The 10,749-nt window shown below is 55.1% G+C and overlaps 1 protein-coding gene across 3 annotated transcripts in view; it reads right to left on the bottom strand.

The window, feature by feature from the left end:
• The window catches only part of MPPED1 (metallophosphoesterase domain containing 1), a 74,968-nt gene extending 65,864 nt beyond the window's left edge, over positions 1-9,104 (bottom strand). Inside the window, exon 1 of one of the 3 annotated variants that reach the window (XM_081822605.1) lies at positions 9,087-9,104. The gene's annotated coding sequence lies outside the window, so the exon portion shown is untranslated. Of the gene's footprint in view, positions 1-4,651; positions 4,843-8,491; positions 8,592-9,086 lie in introns of those variants that run through there. The other 2 variants (XM_081822603.1, XM_081822604.1) reach the window with 2 other exon arrangements.
• Positions 9,105-10,749: the final 1,645 nt, after the last annotated feature.

Below are 10,749 nucleotides of genomic sequence, written 5' to 3'. Positions count from 1 at the left end.
GAAGACAGAACAGAGTAACGGAATAATGAGTAGTGGGGAAAGGGTGATTGTTACTTGAAATTGGGGGATCGAGAAAGGCCTGTCTGAAGAGGTGATGTCACCTCAAAGGTGAGTGCTGAGAGGGAGCCAGCCACACACCCAGACCTGGGGAAAGAGAACCAAGGCAGAGGGAAGTGCAAAGGCCCTGAGACAGGGGAGGCATCAACAAATGGTCTCTCTCTCAGGGGCACCTGGGCACCCGGATGGCTTAGTCGGTTAAGCGGGGGCGCCTAGATGGCTTGGTTGGTTAAGCATCTGCCTTCGGCTCAGGTCATGATCTCAGGGTCCTGGGATGGAGCCCCGCATCAGGCTCCCTGCTCAGGGGGAAGCCTGCTTCTCCCTCTGCCTCTGCCTGCCACTCCCCCGCTTGTGCTCTCTCTCTCTCTCTCTCTCTCTCGCTCTCCCTGTCCAATAAATAAATAAGTAATCTTTTTTAAAAATAAAATAAAAAATAAATGGTCTCTCTCTTACTGTGTTGGTTCTTGACCACTGGTATGCTTCTACAGTGGAAAACAGCCTGAACTTTGAAGTCAGAGGCGGTGGGTTCAAATTCAGTCTCCAGTGCTGCTTAGCTGTGGGGCCCTGGGCAAGTCCCTTAACCTCTCTGGGCTTCCGCTGCCTCATTAGGCCCCTCTCAGGGTAACAGAGGAGATGAAGAGAGCCGTGCCCCTGCCTCTCCATCAAAGTCCAATCAGCCCACGTGGATGGGCTGAAAATTCTTGAAATTTCTGGGTTGAAAACTTCTTGTTGAAATATTGCCTCCAATTGGTAGGGCTCGATTTTCGAGTCAGATTCTCTCACAAGGCGATTTGTCTGTTTCCGCCTCAAAGGCATTTACTTGCCCGTCCTCGGATGCCGTGAGTCGGGTCAGGCGAGGCTTCTCTAGAGGAACCTGGTCGTCAGCCGAGGCAGCAAGTGGTAAAGCTGCGATTAGGCGCCAGCTCTATGGAAAGGTCGTATGTGGGAAAGAGGCCAACTCCAGGCCCCGTGCTCTCTGGCTGTCCCCACAACCTTGTCTGGCCTTCTCCTACTGCCAGCGCCAAGCCAGCCTCCAGAACAACGGTCCCAAAATGCACTTTGGACTAAGCCACTCCCTCCCGCTCACCGAATGTCCGCAGAGCCATCCTGCTGCTCTAGGCTAAAGCCCCAGATCCTTCGATCCGCTCAGGAGGCCACACCGGATGCCCGGCCTCCCTCTCACCACTCAGGCCAAGCTCACACCTCCGGGTTTCCCCCCGGCACACCGGCAATCCTGCCTCTGAGCCCTCACGGATGCTGTCCCCTCTGCTGAAAGGCTCTGCGCACCACCCACCTCCGGGCGCACACACCTGTTTCCCGGACGTCTCCCCGACCTCCCCAGGCTGGGCCGGGCGCCTCCACCCACAGCCCCCCAGGGCTTCTCTCACGACAGCCCCCGTGTCTGAGCTGAATGAGAAGCCAAAGAATAAAACCACAGGTGAACCAATGAATGAGCGAGAGAAATTGCACGGGCCCTCACAACTCACAACCTGGATTCAAAAGCAGCTTTAACCTCCCGAAGCTCAGGTGTCTCCTCTGCAAACAAGCGGACGCTCAAACCTCCTTCCCAGAACCACTGGGTGGATTCCACGACATGGGACCTGTGACAGCACCTGGCTGAGGGCCCAGCACACAGTAGGTGCTCACTAAAGGTCTCTTCTGCTGTGGTTAGAAAGTTCCGGTGAAACCCAGGAGCTCTGCAGGGAGCTTCCGAGAACTGAGCAGAGGTTTTCAGAGAATCAAGAAACCCTCCTCTCCCGCCTGGAAGCCGGACTCCTGGCCTCTTCCCTCCCATCCCGTTACTAGGTGACCCCCCATTTATTTCACAGTTCCCAGGATGTTGTGATCAGACACATTAAGCACAGCCTGCCCTTGGCTAGCTTTTCGAGGCAAGCTCCTCACCGCCCACCTCTCCCAGCACACTGCAGGTCAGCCCTGAAACACCCACTGCCCCCACCCCAGGGGAGCCCTGTTCTGCGACCCAAATAACGCCGATATGTAACCGACCCGCAAAGGGCTCAGGGACCAGAGAGCAGCCAGGCAGATCAAAAGAGCAGCTCAGAACCCCGTTATAATGAGGGGGAGGGAATGGGGTTTCTGGGCCCTGAAAGGCCCCCACCCAGCTGTGAGACCAGCCAGCGTGTGCCAAAGGCCCAGAAAGGAGAGACTGTAAGAGACCTTGGCTTACACGGAGCATCTTAACAACAGGTGGCTTTTTGCAAAGGAGACACTTGGGTCACTCCGGCAGCCCAACTACGTCCAACAGATACGTGAGGGAAAACCACGAGCATTTGCGCCACCAGGGGTTGCCAGTGTGAAGATCAAAGATAGATTCCCTTTGCCATGAAGCTTGAGGCACCCACTTCCACCTGACAGGCTCCTCAAAGCCAGGGTGGGCCCAGGACAGTCCTGGCCCACTGACCCCTGCCAGTCATTGTTGTCAGCATCTTCTCTGGCTCTCTAAAGCGTCCCCATTTCGATAGCTGGAAATGTCATAAAGGGTAAAGGTCCCCGTCAACAAAGCCAACCAGAGGCCGTTAAGGCAAAGCACCCCCCAAAGGCACCCATGTTTCTCTTCTTGGCATTGGCATGTTTGCACCTAGGACCATGAGGCTAGGATAATACTGTGTTGTCCTGGGTCGGGAACTCAGAGGACAATGACCACACAGGATTGTCTATGACACAGAAGAAGCCCCAGAGAAACACCTGCCCCAACAGTCTACCCAAGGCGGGGTAGTGACTAAGACCAACACCTGGAGAGCTTTCTCCAGGATAGGGCATCTCTATCCCACGCCTCATCTTCTCTAACGGCGAGTGGGGCGCACCTCACTCGCCAGCGAGCCGGCAACTGTCCCCACCGATCACCCAGAGCAAGGCTGAGAGAAAGCCGGCTCAGCACAAGTCACTGCTCACTGGGGCTTTTGTCGAGTACTTATTGCAACGTGGCAAAATGTCACAGAGCATCCACACTAACACCTAAGTAGTCTTCCCTGAGCCAAATGCAGGAGAAATAATATTTAACAGAAAAATACCAAAGGGGGGGGGACTGATTCTTTAAGTCACGTTTCCACTGAAGCTCAAAAATCACTTTTAAATTGTTTTGTCTTTCCTTGCTTTGCTCGTGCCTGAAAGTCTGCAATTGATCAGTCAATAGTTAAAAATGTCATCAAGGGGTAAAAAATAAATAAATAGAGAAACTCAAAGGAAAGGAAAAAGAACAAATAGCCCAGTGGGGGGGGGGAATCAAGCCCAATCCACCGCATCCCGAAAAGGCCAGCCCTCCGTGCGCCCAGCCCCGCTCTTCAGCCGTGGGTCCCCAGGACGGAGAGCGCCAACCCGCAGCTGGTGTCCGCAGCCTCGCCAAATGAGTGATAGGCTAAGCCAACGCAGGAGTGCACAAATATCGTGTAAATTAGACATATTCCTTGAAAAAGGATCAACCACGAGTGACTTTAAAGCATTTACCACTTAAAAACCTTTTAGCTGGGCCCATTTTGAATTATGACTACATGATTTTAAATTACACTTTCTAATTCCTCGCTGCCCACCCCCCAAGCTCTGGCTGCCACTTCATTTTCCAATTATGTACTTTTATTTCAGAATGATGAAGAGTGCTGCTTAGTGGATCATGTCCTGTCTGCTACAAATAGCTGCTCACTTATTCCTTTAATTTTAGATACGAATGCAGTCGGTTCACCTGGCTGGTCTTCAAATTCTGAATATTCTCCATTCCCACCACACCAAACGAGGCCCAAGATGCAAAGAAACCCACAAAGCTCGGGCTGGGAAATATGTTTGTAAACCAGCGCTCCGCTCCATAAATTATTATAATTCTTGGTGCTTTCTCTATCCATCTAGCAGATCAGCAATCACATAAATAATAGTGAGTGGAATGATTTTTCTTCTGCAAAGTGCTATGTCCTAGTTTTCAAAATAAAGCATTTGGAGATTCACGTATCTGCGGAGTTGAAATAGGAAGCTACCCAGATCCGTTTCAAACACGCACACAGACACACACACACACAAAAGGAGACGAGAGGTAAATGTGTAAAAAAAAAAAAAAAAAAAAAATCAGCATTTTGAAACTCCTTTCCACATCCACATCAAGTCACACTCAACAGTCATGGGGGTTTGGGACCCACATGGTTGGGGAAGGGGGGGCAGCAAGAGGGTCTGAGCTGCTCAGCATTCAAATGCAATTTGCAAAGAAAGTGATTGTGGATTTACCGTTCTCGGGGAAATCTATTAAGCAGATGTTACTGAAGCATAATCAGATCGGCACTATGGTAAATTCTACACTCAAGTCTGAGATCGAGGTTTTGCCATTTTTATGATCAGTGTTAAGTGCATTTTTGGTGATCATGCAGGAATTTGCAACTAAGGATTAAACCTCCAAAGTATGATCAATTATCTAATGTGTCTGAGTGACCAAAAAAAAAAAAACCCCAGCCAAACTCAACTCTCCACCCCCCACACCCCCTTTGTGCAGGGAGCCTAGGGTGGGGGAGGGAACTTTGCCTTCTCCACCAACGTTGCAATGCCAAAAGCACCTCGTTGTGAAGGGGGAAAGACAGGGCGCAGGAAAGGTACTCACCCTTCTCAGGTAGCCGGAGCCATATACTTTGCAGCCTGGTAGGCTGCGGCACTGCCGGAAAATGCCAAGGAACGAAATGAAGGGGAAATGACGGCTATGTTAGAAATTGGAAGTAGGCCTCATTTGCTCCTTAAAGTGATGAAATTAGCATGGGACATGCCAAGAATCTTTTGATGTGCACCAATGCTAAGTCTCAAATCCTTCTTCGAAGGAGGGGCTGGAAATGTGAAGGCATTCGGTAGAAGCAAACTCTCAGGGGTGCGGATTTGGGTGGTGGAGGGAGGGACCTACTCCATCCTTGGCTCTGAACTCAACGAGTATCACCATCAACCAGAGGGGAGACTTCTTGTTTGCATTGTAGCTGTTTCTATTTATCACGTGTGACCAGGTTGTGACATCAAGCTGCTCAAGTTCACGTCCAAAAAAACCCCCAAAGAGTGATTGATGGAAAGGCATGGAAAGGCCAAAGAATACCTCAAGTTTGCATCTGAGTTCAAAACTAGAACATATAATCTCAATTTGTTAAGATATTTTTTTCATGAGGTTGGGCTGTCCTCCTCCACCATAGATACTTTAAATGGAAATAAGATAGAACTAAATTTTGTCTCATTAGGACCCAAAAAAGTCAAAATAAAGTAAAACATTTGTTTTGGCAGCAGAGTGGCCAGATCACCAGAAGAGCCACAGTGAATCAAATTAAACCAAGGAACTATTTATACCTTCTCTCCAACACCACCCCCAAAAAAGGGATCTCTCTTTTTTCTTTCCCTTGGGGTTGCTTTTGCTTTAACATTTTCTTCGCTTCTTCAGACTCGAGGCAAACAATCTCAGTAGCAGTCTGGCGAGGATGTTAGCTGGTGGTCTCATTCTGTGGGGACATCCACACCCCAGGACCCCCAGCTGCAGGGATCTGCTCTCAGAGTGACCCAGCATAGTCTAAACGGCTCTTCTGGCGTGAAACATGCCCTTTGCCCCTCTCTTCCCTGCCTCCCAAGTGTTTGGCATGTCTGATCCCAGAGGGCGAGACGTTTGGCTGGAAGGGAGACCCCACAAGCAGCCTGTCTCATCCAAGATGCCATTAACCGTGATCTGTGGGCACAGGACGAACCTGAGAACCCATTCCCTGGCTCCTGCATCTGGGGAGCCCCTTCCCCCAGGGTCTCTGGTTCCAGAGGTTCTGGCAGACAAAGGTACCAATTGCTGAACAGAGAGATCTCAGGAAAAAGAAAAATGCGGAGGGGGGACGCTTGAAAAGACCCTTTTTCTGTTCACGGCGAGGGAGGGGCGATGGGAGAGACATGTCACGTTGTCACATTAAAGATTTTGACAGACAATTCAGGGATAACGCAGAAATTCCACCCTTAACTGCAGCTCAGCCGCAACTTGAAAGGCATTAACTAACCTCCACTAATTGCATGTTTTTCTGTGCATAATATTTACTTGTTAAAAGTCTTTGCCTGGCCGATTATTTCCCTCTGCCCCGCTATTCATGATCAGTTCACAGGCCTGAAGCTGGAAAAACAAAATCATTTCGATAGATTAAAAGATGAGGGCACTTTGGGGGTGGGGGTGCGTCTTTTTTCCACTAATCTGGACCCGGAATGCTGATTTTTCTTCTTGAGTGCTACCCTTGAGTGAAATCCTGCTACCATCCTTAATTCCTCAGTGCAAAAAGATGTGTCCTGGGTTAGGTGAGCACACAAGGGGCCGTCCCTGCCAGGGAATGTAGCAAATTCAAGGAAAACAAATGAACTTAAACTGCTTTCATCAGATGAAGATTTCATAGTCTTAAGGGTGGTCTGGGAAATTTTTTAAAAGCAGGCTTTTCTGGAAAGGTTATTCTATCTAATGGCCTATGCATTCCTGACACAGTGTAGACTAGTAGAAAGACCCCGAAGCCTGGGTCTTTTACCTAAACTCAGACCCGTTCCGTCCATCAACACAGTCCACGGGGCCTCAGCTGGGGGAGGGGGCGGGGGGTGAGTGATCCTAAGTGCACACACAGCAGTCATATCAGAGATAGGGCACCCCACATGCAGATGACACCCTGAGCCTACCCATCAACATGAAAGGGATTTACCTCAATCCAGGTCTTGCGAAATTTCTGGGGTGGAGAAATAAATGGAAAGGCAACCCCACGTTGAACCACTTCTGAGTACATGATGAAACCCCCGTGCCTGGATTATCTATCGCCTTTTGACTAGCCAACAGCCAATTAATGTACCTCCACCGAGTGGGTACTCAAACAGATGTAACCATTTCGCAGGAACCCATCTTGAGAAAAAAGATTTTACAAGTGTTGTGGGGCTGCCACTTGGAAAGCCAATTTGCAGGGAGCCGAGCCTCGTGAAGCAGTTTATTATGCATGGTTCCTGTACCACGCACAGTCCCCTGTACAACGAGCCCAGCTCCAGAATGCCTCCCGATCACCACCGGCTGGCTCTCAAGCCCCAATGTGCTCTCCACCGCCAGAAGCCTGCTTCGGTCCAGCCAAATCCACCACCCCCTCCCCAAATGGTCTCCAAGTGCCTTGGCTCCCATGGACCAAGGCCTGGCTTCCAACTTGGCAATGGCAGTCAGCTGGTGGCCTCGCCGACATCCCCCAGAGCATTTTAGCCAATGTGACTAATTATTCATGAAGTTGGTGTAATTTTTTTTTTTTTTTTTTGCAAAAACCAACCAGGGTTTTGAGGATGGTAGTGCCTGGCCTGAGCTCCCCGCATGGCTGGTCCCTACTAACAGGTCTCTCTCCACCATTCAAGTCCTGTCCAGCCGGCTCAAATATCCACCAACCCACCCACTTTTGTTCCCCAGTTTAATTTCATAATTGTTTGCCATTTAACAAGGCTGCTCTGAGCCTTGGAAATGGGAAGGGGAGGCAACCAAGCTACTGGAGGGGAACCGGGAGAGGTCTGACCCAGCGCTGGGAGAAGCACATCCCCAGGAACTCAGTGGGACAGCCTAGGGAGCCAGAACCAGGTCCAGCACCCGGCCTCTGGCCATCTGGCCTGAGTGGAGAGGAGATGGGAGGGAATGCAGGATGGTGGGTCTAGGACCCCAAGCCATGGTCTGCCACAGACTCCTGGACACATCAGCTCTCAGACCTACCCTCTTCTGTCTCCACCAGGACCAGGGGAGGCTGTGAGTGAATCCACTGTCCTATAACAAGTCCCAGAATAAACACACAAGAGACAGGACGGCTCCTTAGCATTGAAATATTACCTGCGAGGGCTGGGACCTGCCTGGTTAGCCACTGAATCCTCTGGGCCGGGCACATAGCAGATAGTAATAAATACGTATGGAATGAGTGAGCGGATGGATGGATGCATGCATGCGTGGATGCATGGATGCACGGCTGCATGGATGGATGAAGTTTCCAGCAACGCCTTAGCAAAAGTGGCCACTAGACCAGCATTAGTACCCCCCTCCCTTGCCCCCAAGTACCCGCAGGGGCTTCGCTGCACACAGTAGGCTCTCAGCGACCAGGGGCTGCTATTGTTATGACGGTCATCATCACTTGCGCCCCGCTAGTCCGCTTCTTCCATCAGCAACTCCGCCAGCAGCCAGCAAAGACCGGCGAGCCGGGGAAAAGTTTCGCTGACCCTTCGGCCCCAGTCAGAGTCCAGCGCCCCGGCCGAGGCCCCTCCCGGCGTCACCCGCTCGGCGGGCTGGGCGGCGGGGGTACCCGGCCGGGGCGCCGGCACCCGGCAAAGGCGGCCAAAGTAACTTTGCGGGCGCCCCTGCGCCGCGCCGCGGGCGTCACCCGGCGCCTGGAGAGGGTCGCGGCCGCGCCCGCTCCCGCCGCGCCCCGGCCCGCGCCCCGGCCGCCCCCGGCCCTACCTGGCCCCGGGCTCCTCTTCGGCGGCCGCGGCGGCCGCGAGCAGCAGCGCGCACGGAGGGAGGCAGGGGCCCGGCTCCGGGGAGGGAGGCGCGCAGGGGCGGGGGCTCCTCCGGCGGCGGCCGCCTCGCCGCGCGTCCGAGGCAGCAAGTGGGAGCCAGACTCCTCCTTCGGGGGGCGGGGGGCTCCCCGCCGCCCCCTCCCTCGCCCGCCGCGCGGCTCCGAGCCTCTCCGGCTCCCCCTCCCGCCGCCGCCCTCCTCCCTCGCTCGCTCCCGCCCGCCCGCCTCCCCCGCCCCGGCGCCGGGAGGGCCGCGCTCGCGCCCCGGGTCCCCAGCCCCGCGCGGCCACCCGCGGGGGCCCCCGCCGCGCCGGCCAGGCCTCGGCCCTCGGCCCCCGCCCGGGCCCGGGGCCCGCATCCCGCCGCCGCGGGGAAGGGAGCGGGGAGCGGGCCGGACGCGGAGAGGAGGAGCGGGCCCGCGCTGCGGAAAAGAGCAGGCGGCCGCCCGCCGCGCCCCGCACCCCTCTCCGGCCCGCCCCCCAGCCCCGGGCCCGGCCGCGCGCGGGGTGGGCGGGGAGCGGGGCGGGGGCGCTCTCACCTCCGGATCCGCGGCCGCCGCGGCGGGCACCGCGTGCTGGGGCGTGCGCGGCTCCTTCCGGGGCGCCGCGGCCCCCGCCTCCGGCCCGGACCCCCTACCGGGGCCGTGAGGGCACCCTGACCCGGACCCCTACCCTCCTATCTTCCGGGGAGACGCGGACCCCAGCTCCGAGGCTGCATAGGCCCAGTTCCGCCTCCTGCGCCCCCATCTCTTGCTCCCGGGGGGTCCCAGGTCCCCAATCCCAGGGTACAGAGGGTGGCCAGCGGAGGCCTGGCCCGGAGAGGGGCAGGTAAGCAGGTCAGGGCCACAGAGAACCTGGTCCCTGGTTTGAAGAAGGTCCTGCCTTGTTGAGCAGAGGGGAGAGCGACACCCCCAGAGGCCGTGGTCTCACCCGGGAGAGTTTGAGAGGCCCCTTATGACCTCCAGCCCCCGCCACGGGTGGAGGGCCGCATCCACAGGGCCTGTAGCCAGGGCACGGGTCAGACCTGGGCCTCCCAGACTGAGAGGGAGGTGAGAAGGGGGTGTGGCCCCTCAGAGGCCCATCTAAGACGCCTCAACAATGTTTCTGGGTCCCCTCCCCCAACACACTCACATCACACGGTGGCTCCCACTCCTGCATTCTTCACGGCTTCAGCCTCAGTATGAGGACACCCTGTGTGGGCGCCTCAGGTCTGGCCTGCCCTTGGGGACAGCCCAGTCTGGTAGGGAGGCAGACAGGGACACAGGAAAACTCCCTGCACAAAGTGCTGGAGCAGAAGCAGGGCCGGCTACCTGGTGTGGCTTCTTGGAGGTGGACACACCCCAGCTGAAAAAGTGTGTGCCAAGGAGAGAAGGTATGGAAAAGGCATTCCAGGCAGAGGGAACAGTGCATGCAAAGGCCTTGGCATGTTTGGAATGGCAGCTTCAATGGGGCTAGAGAAAGAGGAAGTGAGGGGAGAGGGGAAGATGGGGTGGGGAGGGGGAGGGACAGGAGCCAGCTCAGGAGGAGACTTGGATGCCTGCCTAAGGGGGTGGACTTTATCAGGGACAGTGGGGAGCCATAGCAGGTTTTGAGCAGGGGCATGCCTTGGTCAGGTTTATCTTTTTAGAGTCTGCTCTGGCAGAGGAGCCGGAGGGGCTGCTCCGGGAGATGAAGGAGGCCCAGGACAGGTCTTGGGCTCAACAGCCCAACAGACTCCATCTACCTGCTGCCTGTCAAACACAGAGCCACAGCTTGGTAGTGGCCTCAGGAGACCCTGGAGGACATAGGGTCTGGGAGCCTGGAGAATTATCGGTCTTGGTCCCTGGGGAGAGAACAGAGAAATTCCTGTGACGCTCATCCTCTAAAACCAGCTTCCTCACCACTTCCGATCCCACCAGCCCTCCCTTCAGCTCCCAGACACCATCTCTTGCCTTCCTGGGACATGCATTCATTGAGCACTTACTGTATGCCGGACACTCAGAACTTCTTTTGGAGCAAAGCTTGAGCCCCCCACCTGAAGGGCCTGCAACATGTTACCTGCACCCCCCAGTCCCAGGCACGAACTCCGAGCATGACCCACACCTACCCTGGTCCATGTTGCTTCTTGCTTCACCCTGGGCCCCAGCGCTGCATCCCACAGGGTCTGTCGTGCCACAGGTGTCCAGTGAGTGGGCTCTGAAAGACAGATTGAGGAGTACAGGA

The sequence above is a fragment of the Leptonychotes weddellii genome, chromosome 5 (assembly GCF_054177405.1).
Source record: "Leptonychotes weddellii isolate Sample4059 chromosome 5, ASM5417740v2, whole genome shotgun sequence".
NCBI classification, from domain to species: Eukaryota; Metazoa; Chordata; class Mammalia; order Carnivora; family Phocidae; genus Leptonychotes; species Leptonychotes weddellii.
The sequence above is the reverse complement of the archived record's forward strand: the minus strand, read 5'-3'. Positions and strand labels throughout refer to the sequence as shown.